The 14,000-nt window shown below is 42.1% G+C and overlaps 1 protein-coding gene across 1 annotated transcript in view; it reads right to left on the bottom strand.

Annotated features, from left to right (window-relative positions):
- The window catches only part of MYO1D (myosin ID), a 326,201-nt gene that overhangs the window by 311,952 nt on the left and 249 nt on the right, over nt 1–14,000 (bottom strand). The window lies entirely within an intron of this gene.

Raw genomic sequence — 14,000 nt, 5'->3', positions numbered from 1 at the left:
TGCTACTTGATTCCAAAACAATAGAGTTAAGAAGAAAGGAAAAGAACACAGAGGTAGGATACAGGAGATTTTTGCTCCAGTGGTAACTACCACTTGACTAAGGAAGAGTCATGGATAAATCACATACTTTCTGTGTTCCTAACTCCATGTATCTTTACATCAATGAGATAACCTCAAGGTTTCCCTTCTGGCATTAAAATTGCATGACTCTGAGACTTCATGGCTCAGAATTCTTCTGCTTGAAGCAGGAAGAAAAAGTCCCTGAAAATCAGTTTTAGCCTAGTAGTCATTATCAAGATTATTTCAAAAGCTCTGCTCTTGGAGCACCTGGGTGGCTCAGTCTGTTAAGCATCTGCCTGGTCTTAGGTCATGATCTCAGGGTCCTGGGATTGAGCCCGGTGTTAGGCTGCCCAAGAGTAAGGAATCTACTCCCTTTCCTTCTGCTGCGCCTCCCCTGCCACCTGTGCTCACTCGTGAGGACTCTTTCTCAAATAAAGAAATAAAATCTTAAAAAAAAAAAAAAAGCTCTGCTCTTGGGATGCCCACTCCAAGAAACAGCTTTGTCAGACTATAGATCAGAACAGGACTGTATTTGTGTTTACAATTGCTGAAAGAAGAGTATAGAAAGCAATTGCCAACTCTGCACTCTATTCCTCAACTTGACAAAAAACATTCAGAACAGCCACCAGGCCCAGGGAATTCTGGCTGCTAAACTGAAGCAGCCCAGATACTTAAAAATATGCTATCACCCTGAAGTGATTGCAAGATGTGTAAAGCCCTTCAGTAGTTTCCAAATGTACCCAAAGTCTAAATCCTTCACTTCCCAAGACCCTTTGCAAAGTGTGCTCCTGGACAATACTCTATCATTGCCTGTCCCCCCTCTGTCTGGAGACTTCAGCCACATTGGATGCCCTTCAGTGTATGAAATATACCAAGTAACCATCTGGTCTGTCCATATCTTCCTCTGTCCTGATTCATTCTGCCTGGCTTGTACTGCCCTATCTCATTTCACCACTCCACACCTGCCCTCCCCCACCCCCCCAAGAGGGTCTTCATCTTTCTGATCTCTGTTAAAGCCTATTTCCTCATAAAACACCTTGTCTGTGGCACCACACACCCTACACAGATGCCACTGCCATTTCCCTGATGAGGGAACCTTGCTCTTGCTCCTCACAGCACTTATTACTATCATTCTTTTGTTGCTTACCAATTTTTTATGTCTTCCCTGCTGGTTTATCAGCTCTGTGGGAGAAGAAACATGACTGTTGGGGTCTCCCCTGCACCCCCAGAAAAGAATGACAAAGCCATGGTTGCTATTATACTTTCAAGGACAGTTTAATAACATGGGAAAATGCTTAAGATACTACGTTATATGAGAAAACTTTACAAAGTTATGTCTTGCATAAGCATGAAGAATCTAAAATTTAAAATATATAAATTTATATTATGTTCAAAATATTATAAGGACATCGGGCTGCCCATGGGGAGCCTGCTTCTCCCTCTGCCTATGTCTCTGCCTCCCTCTATGTCTCTTGTGAATATATAAATAAAATCTTGGGATGCCTCGGTGGCTTAGCGGTTGAGTGCCTCCCTACAGCCCAGGGTATGATCCTGGAGTTCCAGGATCAAGTCCCACATCGGGCTTCCTGCATGGAGCCTGCTTCTCCCTCTGCCTATGTCTCTGCCCACCACCCCCCCGCCCCCATGTCTCTCATAAATAAATAAATTCTTTAAAAAAAGATAAATAAAATCTTTAAAATACATATATATTATAAGGAAATATATCAAGGTTTTAACAAGGATGCCATGATTATACTTTTTTGTATGGAAAATGTGATGACAGGAAGAAAAAATAATATATAGTATGCTAACAATGGACAACCATAACTATAGGGTTGAAAGAGCAGAATGTGTTGTCAGGATGAAGAATAAAGAAGGACTATCAAATAAATTAATTAATTTAATAATCATAACAGATCTAAGACCATTGATTGTTTGGATATATTTGTTACTATACCAGTCAGCTCACATTACAGTCACGGCCCATTTAGTTCCAATAGAACACAGCTGTAGAGTGAAAAAAACCAGTTGCCTCGGAGAGCAGTTCCTAGGCTGGCTAGGCAAGAGAATCAGCTGTGCATTTATGAGGCTTAATACATCAAAATCTCCAGAAAGTGGGTATTTTAAAAGCTGGGTAATTCTCATACAAGCTAAATTTGGGAACCATCAGCCTAGAATAAATCAAGAAGTTAAAAGAGAGGTTCCTTCTCTGTAAAGGTTTCAGTAAAATAAGAACCTAAGAAGCAGGGATGCAGAGTAACAAATTCTGCCAAAAGCAGCTGCCTCTCACAAATCAATAAGCAATCATGAAGACCACATGGTATGGAAAAAAATCCACTCATCATATTTTGGTTTGTTCAACCACACAAATAATTCAAATACCAACAGCAACAATACATTTCAGAGTAGCACCTTACCTACTCAGAACTCAGCCTGGGTCTACCTGCCTTTCCGGCCAAACACATCAAAGACATGAAAAAAAAAATACATCTGAGCAGAGAAGAGCAGATAAAAAACAAAGGCCTTCAAACACATGCCCTGCAATTGATACACCCAGTGCAAACCTTAGTCTTCATCAGAACACATTAACTCCTTCTCTAGATGCCATTCTACAAGTGCATCCTGGAGAGGATTAGATATAAATTAAAAGGGAAAAGAGAATTCATAGGGAGAGAATTCACTGAAAGAAATGATAGAAACTTAACTCATATATGCTAAAAAGTTGAATTGTTTAGATCAATTTGGTGGGGCGCAAAACATTACATGTATCTCAGTAAATCCCAAGGGCATGATGACAATTGTTCATAACTGTAATCATAATGATCTAAGTCACTGAAGAAAAAAAATTAAATTATGTTCTTAATATTCCACATAAGGAGACAAAAATGAGAAATCACTGACATTTGAGCACCCTCAATGTGTTAAGAACAACCACCCACCTGTTATCTCATTTGATGAAATGACCTTGTAATAGGGATCAGTCCCATTTTAAGACTATAGTGACCAAGAGAACTGAAATAGACTGAAGTAGAGGTTGTACAGTAATACCACCATGTTTAAATTCGGATAACTGAATTATCCCCTTTACTCATTATTTTAAACTGCACTGCCACATTTAAATCATTTTGGTTGAATTTATTTATTTATTTATTTATTTACTCCATGCCCAGTGTGGAACCCAATTCGGGCCTTGAACTCATGACTCTGAGATCAAGACCTGAGCTGAGATCAAGAGTTGGACGCTTAACTGATTGAGTCACCCAGGTGCTCCAGGTTGGAAATATTTCTAATTGGGTATGTTTGTAAGGATTAAAGTCAACTGGAAACAATCACCTAGAAAAGTGGTCTTCAAACTGTGTTTTTCATCATGATGATACCATTTCCTCCCAAACAAAAATTCCTTAGAATCCCAATATGTAAGAAGTTGAGCTACTGTGTTGAAAGCAGAAGTGAGCAGGTGACCTGAAGTCCTAATCCATCCCCACCTGGAATGGAAGACTGCTTCTCAGGCACCTCCATGGTCAGGAACACTGTAAAACACAGATTAAAAAAAAAAAATAGCACCTATCTAAATAAGCTTAGTCACTGGATCCACTGTATAAAAGTATGTCCCTTAGAGATATTCAAAAAAGAAACAAAGCTATAAAAAGGCATCCCAATGCTGATAAAAATGTAGTCAATTTGCTAAGGTAAACAACAAAATACAGCTCAAAATCGAAGTACCAATGAAGTATGTTTTCCTTTTACATGATGCTCGTATCATGTAAGATGATATCATACATATATAGTACTCATATGTCTGAGTGCTAGAAGCCTTCTAAAAGAAAAGAGGATGTCTACCACTTCGCAAAAACTTATATATATTTTAGTGGGTTTTTTTTTTCCCCAAGAGTAATGACAGTTTCATTTTCCCATCTTTCCAAAGACTAGAGTCACAATAGAAAAAATCAGATTATATAATTATATAAAATACAATAAATACATAGTTCAGGCAGGAATCAAAGATGTAGAAATATTATGCATTCATTTATTCATTCATTTTTAGAGGGGAAAACACTTCGTCCTTAATGTCTGGCAATAAGCCTTCAGATACAAGACTTTATCTTCCTTAAGATAATAAGGTCCTTGCCCTCAGGACTTGGAGACTAGAAGTAGAGCACAAATATGACAGTTTGAATGCAGTGAGAACCTCCTTGTAATTGTACTTAATGACATTTACTCTACAAATCTGTTATTTTGAGGGTGGGTTTTTTTTGGGGGGGGGTGGTACGGGTTTCTTAATCGTAAGGAACATAGACTAGGATGGCAGAACCAGGCTAACTCAACCTCATTATCAAGGACTATTCTTATAATAAATTTAAAATGACCTATATGTCCATAAAAGCCCAAACTAAAACATGACCAATTTTAGGGTTATCCAAAATAAATGTAAGGTATTTAATAGTTTGCCTTTTTTTTAATTGACTGTAAAATTTTTCTTGACTTTATATTGAACACAAAGCAGCGGTTTGAGATAGAGTCATTTGTGATCACCCTGACCCCGCTACGGATGATCTTCTATTGTACAAGTTACTCAAAGCTGACTTTGTCGTCAGAGGGAAAAAAACTGTTTGAGTTTCTCTTGGTGTTTGCTTCATTGTTTTAGATGAAGCCATTTTTTGACTAATTCATTTGCTTCTAGCGCTTATATGACCCTTGTGTATGTAAGTGGAATCCCCCCCCCCCCCGTAAATATCAGGTCTTAGTAATACTGCTATGGGAGACATATTGAGGAGAGGAGGGATGGCAAATTTGTGTTTTGTTCCTTGATATATTTTTCCATCTATTCCAGAAGTTTGGTTTTGTTGTTTTTAAACTATGAATTGGCCTGTGTCTTTTTTGTATAAAGCTATGTTCAGCAAGTAGTATATAACCATTTTATTAAAGCAAAATAGCTTTACTAGAGTTAACCTCATTAAGGTGAAATCTCACTTCTATACCTTGCACCAAGGAGCAGAAATATAGGGGAAATGAAGAAGGTCTTGTTCAGATGTAACAATGATCAGTCCCACAAGGACAGCTGTGCCAGGAATAGCAACTGGGATATTTTCAGGGGTGAGGCTAAACAATGAGGAGACTGGAAGGTGGGTAAAGGAGGAACCAGATGATGCTTCTCAAATCACTTCTCTGAAGTCACTTATCAGAGCCCTTTACTTTAAAATAGTCTATTTTCTACATAAGTAAACCATTCTATTTCACCAAAATGGCCATGATTAGGTTTACAGGCTGGCTCATGAATGTCTCTAACCCACAGTGGAATGACCATAGTATTGACCATGCAGTCTCGGTGCTGAGTCTTGGAAGTTCTGTAATTAGACATAAGATAAAGGGAAAAGAGATTCATTTCCTCCCCTAGGCCCAAAGATGAGCCACAGATAAATTTTTTAATTGAGCAAAATTTTTCCCAGGCACTCTCCCTGCCCCAGAGCCTGCCTCCCAAGAATGAACTGAGCTCACGCTGTATCCTGTCCATCCCTCCCTCCCCCCGCCCACCAAATTCATTTCTCCATCTCAGGTCTGCCGTAGCCCTGAACAGTTATGTGCTGCAAAATTATTTCTCAGAAATGAAATTTTCAGTTCCTCCTAACTCATCTCAACTAGGCATGAGAAAGGATCAAGCAAACTGACACCAATGTGAGAGAATTCATATCAACCTAACTCAATCTCCAGTTGGGAGAATTTGGGGGCAGCATAAGACAGGAATGCAAAACGTGCAGGTGATGTGGGGGTAAATATTCTGAGTGATGGAAGCTGGCTAGTAGCAGGGCCTGCCCACTCATGCCAAGAGTCGGTGGCGAAAGAGAAGAAAAGGTGGCTGGCACAGTGTAGGCCATCAGGCATCAAGGCCCAGGCAAAGGTTGTTTCCAAGTAAGAGGCCATTCCTCTACTTCCAACAAGGGCCAGCTTGAGTTCTACCCGAGTTCTACCCCTTCCACAGAGCAGGTCCTCCCTACTCCCAATCCCATTTTCTCACTTTCTCAATTCCCTCGGAGCTCTGGTGCATACACATGAGCTCTTAATTATACTGTCAGCAGTATTCTCTTTTTAAAAAATATAGTCTGTTGATTCTTTCTCTCTAGGAAGCTCTTAAAACAACTGATTGTTTGCACTCTCCATTTTTGGCTCAATTATATCCTACTTTATGTTGACCCAATTATTAAGGTATCTTTTACTGTTGCATCAGCTCTCCTCCAGAGTGACTTTTAAAAAGTAAACCCCACCAAAGTACCCACTACAGTGATAAGCACACAGCAAGAATTCAAGTAGCTGCTAGCTTTAAAGCTAGGGGGTTAGATCAAAAATATATAAGGTCTATAATGCTATGTGAAATAAGTCAGAGAAGGACAAATAGCATATAATTTCACTCATATGTGGAATTTAAGAAACAAAACCAAGGGGAAAAAATAAGAGAGAGACAAATAAAGAAACAGACTCTTAATTACAGAGAACTAATGGTGACCAGAAGGGAGGGGAGAAGGCGATGGGGGAAATAGGTGATGGGGATTAAGGAGGGCACAGGTTGTGATGAACACCAGGAGTTGTATGGAAGTGTTGAATCACCATATTGTACACCTGAAACTAATATCATACTGTATGTTAACTGGCTGAAATTACAATAAAAAACTTAAAATATATACATACACACAGAGTCTATAATTAAGGAAATGAGTTACAGATTTTTTTTATGCTTTTATTTTTTAAGATTGTATTTATTTATTTGAGAGAGAGTGACAGCCAGAGAGATCACAGAGGAAGAGGCAGAGGGAGAAGCAGGCTCCCCACTGAGCAGAGAGCCTGATGAGATCATGACCTGAGCTGAAGGCAAATGCTTAACTAACTGAGTCACCCAGGAGCCCCTAGATTTCTTTTTTCTTTTTTTTTTTAAAGACTCTACTTAAAGTTCATCACCCATCTATAGCACCTGGGGATTTCAGGCACCAATGTCGCCAACCTTTGTGAAAGCAGAGAACGGTAAACATGAAGAATAAAATATTTTTGAATATTTATGAGTAATATGAAGAGCTAGTTTCCTTTTCTAAAGAGTCTAAAACAACTTTTGGAAATTAAATGGTGGTACACCTGGAGGGAGCAGAATTATGGGTACATTTAGAGTGACAGTTCTGGAGGAAACTGGGAATGGTAAGGGCACTTGGTCCACGGGCTAGGGTCGAGAGGGGATCAAGAGGAGAGAGACAGAGAACTACTTACAGAGAGAATCTACTCTGCTTCAGTCTTCACAAAGACTGGAGTCACAACACTGGAGTTGGGTACCATGTTGAGTGCTTTACAGGTGCTATAATACAAACTTTACAATAACATCAGCTTTACAGATGAAGCAATGGTCGCTTGGGGAGGTTAAGTAGCTTGTCCAAGGCCACATGGTTGGTAGTAAGTGGACAGAGACAGGATTAAGGTCCAGATTGTTTATCTTCAATGCTCTTGCTCTCTCCACTAGGTAACCAAAATCCCATCTAGAATGTTTCATCTTTGCTCCCCAAATAAAACCAAAGCAAATGAATTTGTCTTAGGATGGAAGAGGTGAAAATAGCTAGCTCTGGATGGGTTATGAGGTCAGGACAAAGAGGTGAGGCCATGTGGGAAGGATTCAGGAAGACAACATTAGTACAGAGGGAACTGTGCACCCAGCACTGATCAGACACTTTCAACATATTGCGTGATTTCATCCTAATAACCCTAAAAAGCAATCATCTTACACATAAAAAAACTGAAACTTAGTGTTAATTTAACCCTAAATCATAATGCTAAAGAGTTAAAGTGAAGCTAGGATTTGAACTTGGTCGGTTGGGTCTCATGTGTTTCTTTCCACTGTGCCCTGTGTCCTGAACAACCAATTCCTTCCCAGTTCTTCTTCCCACTAATGTCAAAAACTGAAGTTTGGGTAACACTGTTCTATTAAGAGATCTAATCAGAAACTATATAGCAGTTGAACCAAAAGGAGCCTGCTTCCCACAGGAAATAAAACTCTCATCTTGACCAAGGAATTCAACAGACAAAGAGAGGTTTAGAATGTATTTTTTTTTAATTGGTGGGACCCTTGAACCTAGGTATGAACACAGCTGACATTCTTTTTTTTTTTTAATTTATTTATTTATGATAGTCACAGAGAGAGAGAGAGAGGCAGAGACATAGGCAGAGGGAGAAGCAGGCTCCATGCACCGGGAGCCCGATATGGGATTCGATCCCGGGTCTCCAGGATCGCGCCCTGAGCCAAAGGCAGGTGCCAAACCGCTGCGCCACTCAGGGATCCCCACAGCTGACATTCTTATAAGCCATGTCAGGTTCATCAACAGGTGACCTACCCAATGGGGCTAGAGCTATGGTTGACAGAAAAGTTCCCCACCAGATGGACCCAGTGGTGGCTGGGCAATGATCGATCCAGTCTCAACACCAACCCAGCAATGGATGACAGAGAACTATCATAAAATGGGGTCAGTCCTTGAGATAGGGTCCTTTTTGCTGAGCTGACTCAGACTTATGTGTTACCAACTAACACTTGGATAATTCCCAGTGGAGACCACTTGCATGTGGACCATTAATCACACACATTTCTACTATCTACTCCAGATTCACCATCTTTAGTCTCCACATCAAGCAAAAAGTCAAAGCTTATCTCTTTCATGAAGAAGTAGATAGAGCCCTTCAGAAACTGCAACAAATCACACCAGTAGCAGCTTTCTGAGGGCTTAATTCCACCCACATCTGGCTCTACTTGGGAGCTAAATTCAGCAGTCTCCAGGGTCGACAAATGACCCTGAATAAAAATAGTCTTGGAAATCTGTCACAGAGTAGGAAAGGAAACAAGACGGCAGGGTGATTCACTCCAAATGGCAGCTCCAAAACCCAAATTCTCATTTCTGTCCCAATATGAAGCCAATGTGCAAAACAGGCAAAGAGCAAACTGTCCTTTTCCGAAGGCCTCTAAAAGTGGCTGCCAAAGAATTTCACATGGAAGCCAAAAAGATTTAGCGTGCCATTCACCTCTCCTATAATTCTAACTACACTACTTCTAACTAGAACTCGGAACCAACTGCAGATTTACACTTGCTTTAAGACCACCCAGAGTACCAAAGGTTTTGCCCCAAGCAAGAGGGACCCCTTTGTCTCACCAAATTTTCCAAATGACCAAGCAGCCACAGAGAAAGAGTACAGAGGCTGTGTGGTGAGGATATGTGTGTATGTGTTTATGTGGGTGTATACCTACCTGCATGGGTATGTAATTCTACAACTCACTCCTCCTGTCCCCACATAGTTAAGCTGTATTAAAATAACTACAATATTTTGAGAGCCTACAGTCGTATGCTTAAGTTAAGAATTCCACTGGTTGAAGAAAAATCAATCAACATTGGACAGCTTAATGAACTCATGTAAAAATATATTGAACACACAGGTGCCCAGCATGACAGGAAACAATATGGGACCAACGATGGGTTTGCTTCACTGCCACCCACTTGCACCGTCCCCTTCCAAAGCCCTATTTCTATTTTGGCATTCACAATTTATACTCTTTTCCTTAAACATCGTCCCCCCTCTCCAACTGTCATGAGTTTTCTGGCCCACAAAACCCAGATTCACCTCTGGATCATGCTGTGTCTGAGGAGCTCACTATTTGGTCGGAAGGCAGGCATGCAGGTAACAACTACATAACCTGATACCATTCTTTCTAATGGTTAGGTCCAAGTGTCCATGTGTGCTGGGAGCACAGCTGAGAGCAGAATGAACCCTGACTCGGAGGACTGGGAAAGGTTGCTCAGAACTGGTCTGAAAGGATGAGTAAGGATAACGGGCAGAGGACATGAGCAGGGATACAAGAAGGAGAAAGACATTTCGAGTGAAATGGGAGAGTGAAAACAACCTAGGTTAGTGGTTCTCTCCTGGGACAATGCTGCCCCCCTCCCTGAGGGGACGTTTGGCAATATCCAGAAGCATTTTCAGTTGTCATAAATGTGAGGGAAGTAGTGCTACTGGCATCTGGTGTGTAAAGCCCAGGGTAGGGGAAACATCTGACTGCTTAGTGAAGTCCTAAACATCCATCCTACAATTCACAGGACAGCCCCCTCAAAATAAGATCTAAGCCCAAGCATCAATAGTGCTGCAGCTGAGAAGCCCTGACCTAGGCAAAGGTGTAAAAGACATGCTGTTAGGTTAAAAGAAGTTGCCTGTAACTTTGGCAAGCAGTGTTTCAAATGACTGCTTTCATGGAAGAGAAAAACCAGTAAAGAGAGAATGGAGGAAAAATTAAATTTCCAAGGAGCCAAGATACCAGGCTGAGCAGATGCTATATTCTCAAAACAGGAACCATTGCCAACAAAGTTAGGAAACTGACCCCTGGAAGCCTACAGTGTATTTCATTGTCTTATGAAATGAGAAGTACAGCTCTCCGGGATGCTGTCCTCAGCCTAAGCCCACCCTGAACAGCAGTCTGCTTTCTCCCTTTTACACACTTGGCTAAGTGGGAATGAGAAGCACAATGAGAACCAGTTGTTCTATGCAGTTCACTCTGAAGGGAGAGGGTGCAAAGCTACTGCTAATCCTGGAAGAACTCAAGTACAGGAATGACCCAGCAAAGAGAAAAGGAACCAACCAAAAGGTTCCAGGTCCCAAAAGGAAGTGGCTGCAAAGAAAGCAGAATATGATGAGGATACTGTGGCCAGTGCTGCAAGGGGTCATTATTAGGGTTTGCTGGCAGGAACCAGGACTGACCATGAAGGCAGGAGGTAACTGTGCAGGAATCTCACTCCTGGGCACAGATTCTTGAAAAATGCCACGAGGAGCTGACCACCACCACCAAAACCACCAGCACCTCCACAAAAAAGGAAAAAGAAATAAATGGAATGGATCTCCCCTAGCAAGGAGCTCCTAGGAGAGAAAGAAAGTAGCCTTCAAAATACTACAGCTTTTCATATAAGGGTAAGAAATATAAATTGAAACTTCTATGCAGATATACTAACTCACACCAGTCCACATCATTCCTTAAATCTTGCCTTACCCAAACTCACATGTACAGACACATACTTACATCAATTTTTGAAAATAATAACAGCATGTGGAAAGTTACACTGATTGTAGCAAATGTTTAAATATCAAGTTTTAGCTTCAAGATGGGAAAAGAAGGCCAGCATAGTAGCAAAATAAAAAGATAATTCTAAATGAACAGTGTCATAAAAGCTTTAAAGTAACTGTTTTCCTCTCTTTTTCTTCTCACTGCAAAAAAATGTTGTCACAAAGAAATGTATTATGTACCCAGCATCATGCTGGTGATGCTATCTGGAAACTTATAATCGAGTCTGGAGGACACAGACCCCTGAAATGGGTGCTATCTTGAGTGCCTAACTATGTCACCAACCACAAATGATGAGGGCCTTGCAGAAGAGCGAGGGAGAGCAGAGAACAGGACCTTCCTGACAGGAGTGAAAGAAAGAGCCACAGCCTGGGGAAGGCACGGATGATCGGGCTCATCCACACACATTCAACAAAAGATGAAACACTCAATATATAACCACAAATCACACCGGGTATGGCCCAACCACCCATGTTCTGGGAGATGAAAACACTTCAACATCACATAAGAGCACTTGGACCTGCAGTGTTCAAGTCATCTTTTGCAAAGTGAAACAAATGTTTCAAGGGTCCCAACAGCATAAGCCCAGAAGCTCATACAGCTAAACACTAAAATAGTCTGGAGGGATATCAGAGTGATATGAAATCCAAACTATCAGAGAAAGAACTGCATTCTACCTGGGTAATCAGGATTTACAACTGAAGAGGAGGTCAAGGGTACTGCTGAGACTGTGTTTATGGCTACGGGGAACCAATTACTCCCAACTTCTACGTAAACCACGAACAATCACTGAACCTGTACCTTGAGAATCGCAGCCAATTCTCAGAGTCGTCAAGTATACACAGAGATGAGACATATACAGATACGTGCACGTGTCTGAACAGCCAGGATCTTGACTGACTTGGTGATTGAGCGTGAAGGCAGCCCTAGAAACCTGGGCATTAGCCAAGGGTCATGCTAATGAGCTGGTGATTCCTCCCACAACTCCCCAACACCAACTCCTTCCCCTCCAGACAACTTAGTATATTCACTACCACCCAAACAGAACCAGCTTTCATGCCTCCACTCCTCTGCTCACGCCACTGCATCCACTTGGAATGTTCTCCACCTAGACAAATCCTACCCATCCTCTGCAACTCATCTGAACTTCTCTCCTCCTCTGTGTTGTGTTTTTGAGCCAGCCTAAAGCACCTCTCCCTCTTCTCAACTCCAGAACAATTAGTTTGTACAGTTTCTTGGCAAAGAATCATGTAAGCTCTATAAAGTCTAACTCTTCTATTGTTTTCTCGACGTATTATTTAAACCAGTAGGAATTTCCAGGTTTCTCCCTGTCTTTATTGACATTGTCACCTCTTTGAGAGATAAGGATACATCTTAGAGTTCTTCGGGCCTTCTCACCTCCAAAGTACCTTGCTCAGTGTAGAACTAAACTGCAAGGTTAAATTAGGTTCACTATAATAATGTTTCTTAAGATTCAAACCTCACACTTAGAGACTTTGAAACCAGTAATATGTAAAAGGAGAGAACTTGATCTTCAAGATATTTCAGCACTTAAATTCACTATTTTACAAATTAGGAAACAAAGACACATAGGCTGGCTCAGCTTGTAGTAGGTCAGCTTGTAGTAGGCAGGTGTAGAACTCAAATCTGTGCCCCTGCTCCATACTCTGGGACTCAGTGGAGCCTAGAGAAAAGCGGAAGATGACACCATAGGGTTTGTGATTCCAAAGATTAAAAAACTTCTTTAAATTCTTAAATTAAAATGAGCAGGGGTAATTAATACTGAGAAGCGGAGTTAGTTAAACACTCAAACCCAGATCATGGTTTTCATTTTATGAGCTTATGGAGTAATATTTAGCTATAAACCTTACAAGAAACGGGGCTAGAACTTCCAGGAAACACTCCCCACCCCCAATCTCGGTTATTTTGAAACTCCATTTACTGTAATGTTTGATAAAAAAAAAAAAAAAAGCTACTTTAAAGTCTTGTTTACACATTACTCTATCAGGAGTGAAATAATCCCATGTAGAAGAGTTTCTAAAATAAATCCGTCTTAGAAGCCCATTTTGGGGCGTTGAGTTGTGTGACTACATTCTCAAGGATGTCGGTAACACAAGGGCTCCATCCATAACTCCCTGAAAAAAACTTGAAACCATGAATGCCTTGTCAAATTCAGACAGTTTATCTTGGCGCTGGCAAGCAGAGCAGTCTCTTCGATGTCTGGAAACGTGTCTAATTACGTTTAGAGAGTAACTAAAAAATAGCCGGCGTCCCGGAATAGACAGCTCAGGGATCACTACTCCACTGCCTCCTGAATGACAGGATGGAAGCAAGCCAAGGGGGGGGGGGGGGGCGGGGAGGAAGGATAAATAGAAAACCAAGTGTGAATCCGGGATGCGACGCGAGTCTCCCTCCGAAACAATCCCCCCGTCTTCCCAAGGCCCTCATGGCCGCCACAACTCTCCCTGAAGTTTGCATTTTGCTTTACTTTTGTTTCCATGAGGTCACCCGGCCCGCCCACACCACTTACCTGGGGCAGCGAGCGAGCCGGCCCTCCCCCCGCGCCCGGACAGCCCGAGGACCCGCGTCTCCCGAGGGCGCGCCGCCGGGGCTCGCGCGCCCCTCCCCCTCCCCCTCCGCCTCCGCCTCCCAGGAGGAGCACCCCGGGGCGTCCCCCCTCGGGACGGCGCGACCCCCGGGCTCGCCGGGGCCCCCGGACGCCCCCGCCCGGATGCCCTCCATCCCCCGAGCGCGGCGCGCCCCGGGCACCCCCAGCCCCGCCCCCGCCCCCGCGCCCCCGCCCCCGCCCCCGGCACCGCAG

Source organism: Nyctereutes procyonoides, unplaced genomic scaffold, assembly GCF_905146905.1.
Source record: "Nyctereutes procyonoides isolate TBG_1078 unplaced genomic scaffold, NYPRO_anot_genome, whole genome shotgun sequence".
Lineage (NCBI taxonomy): Eukaryota > Metazoa > Chordata > Mammalia > Carnivora > Canidae > Nyctereutes > Nyctereutes procyonoides.
This window is presented reverse-complemented; position numbering and strand designations above follow the sequence as displayed.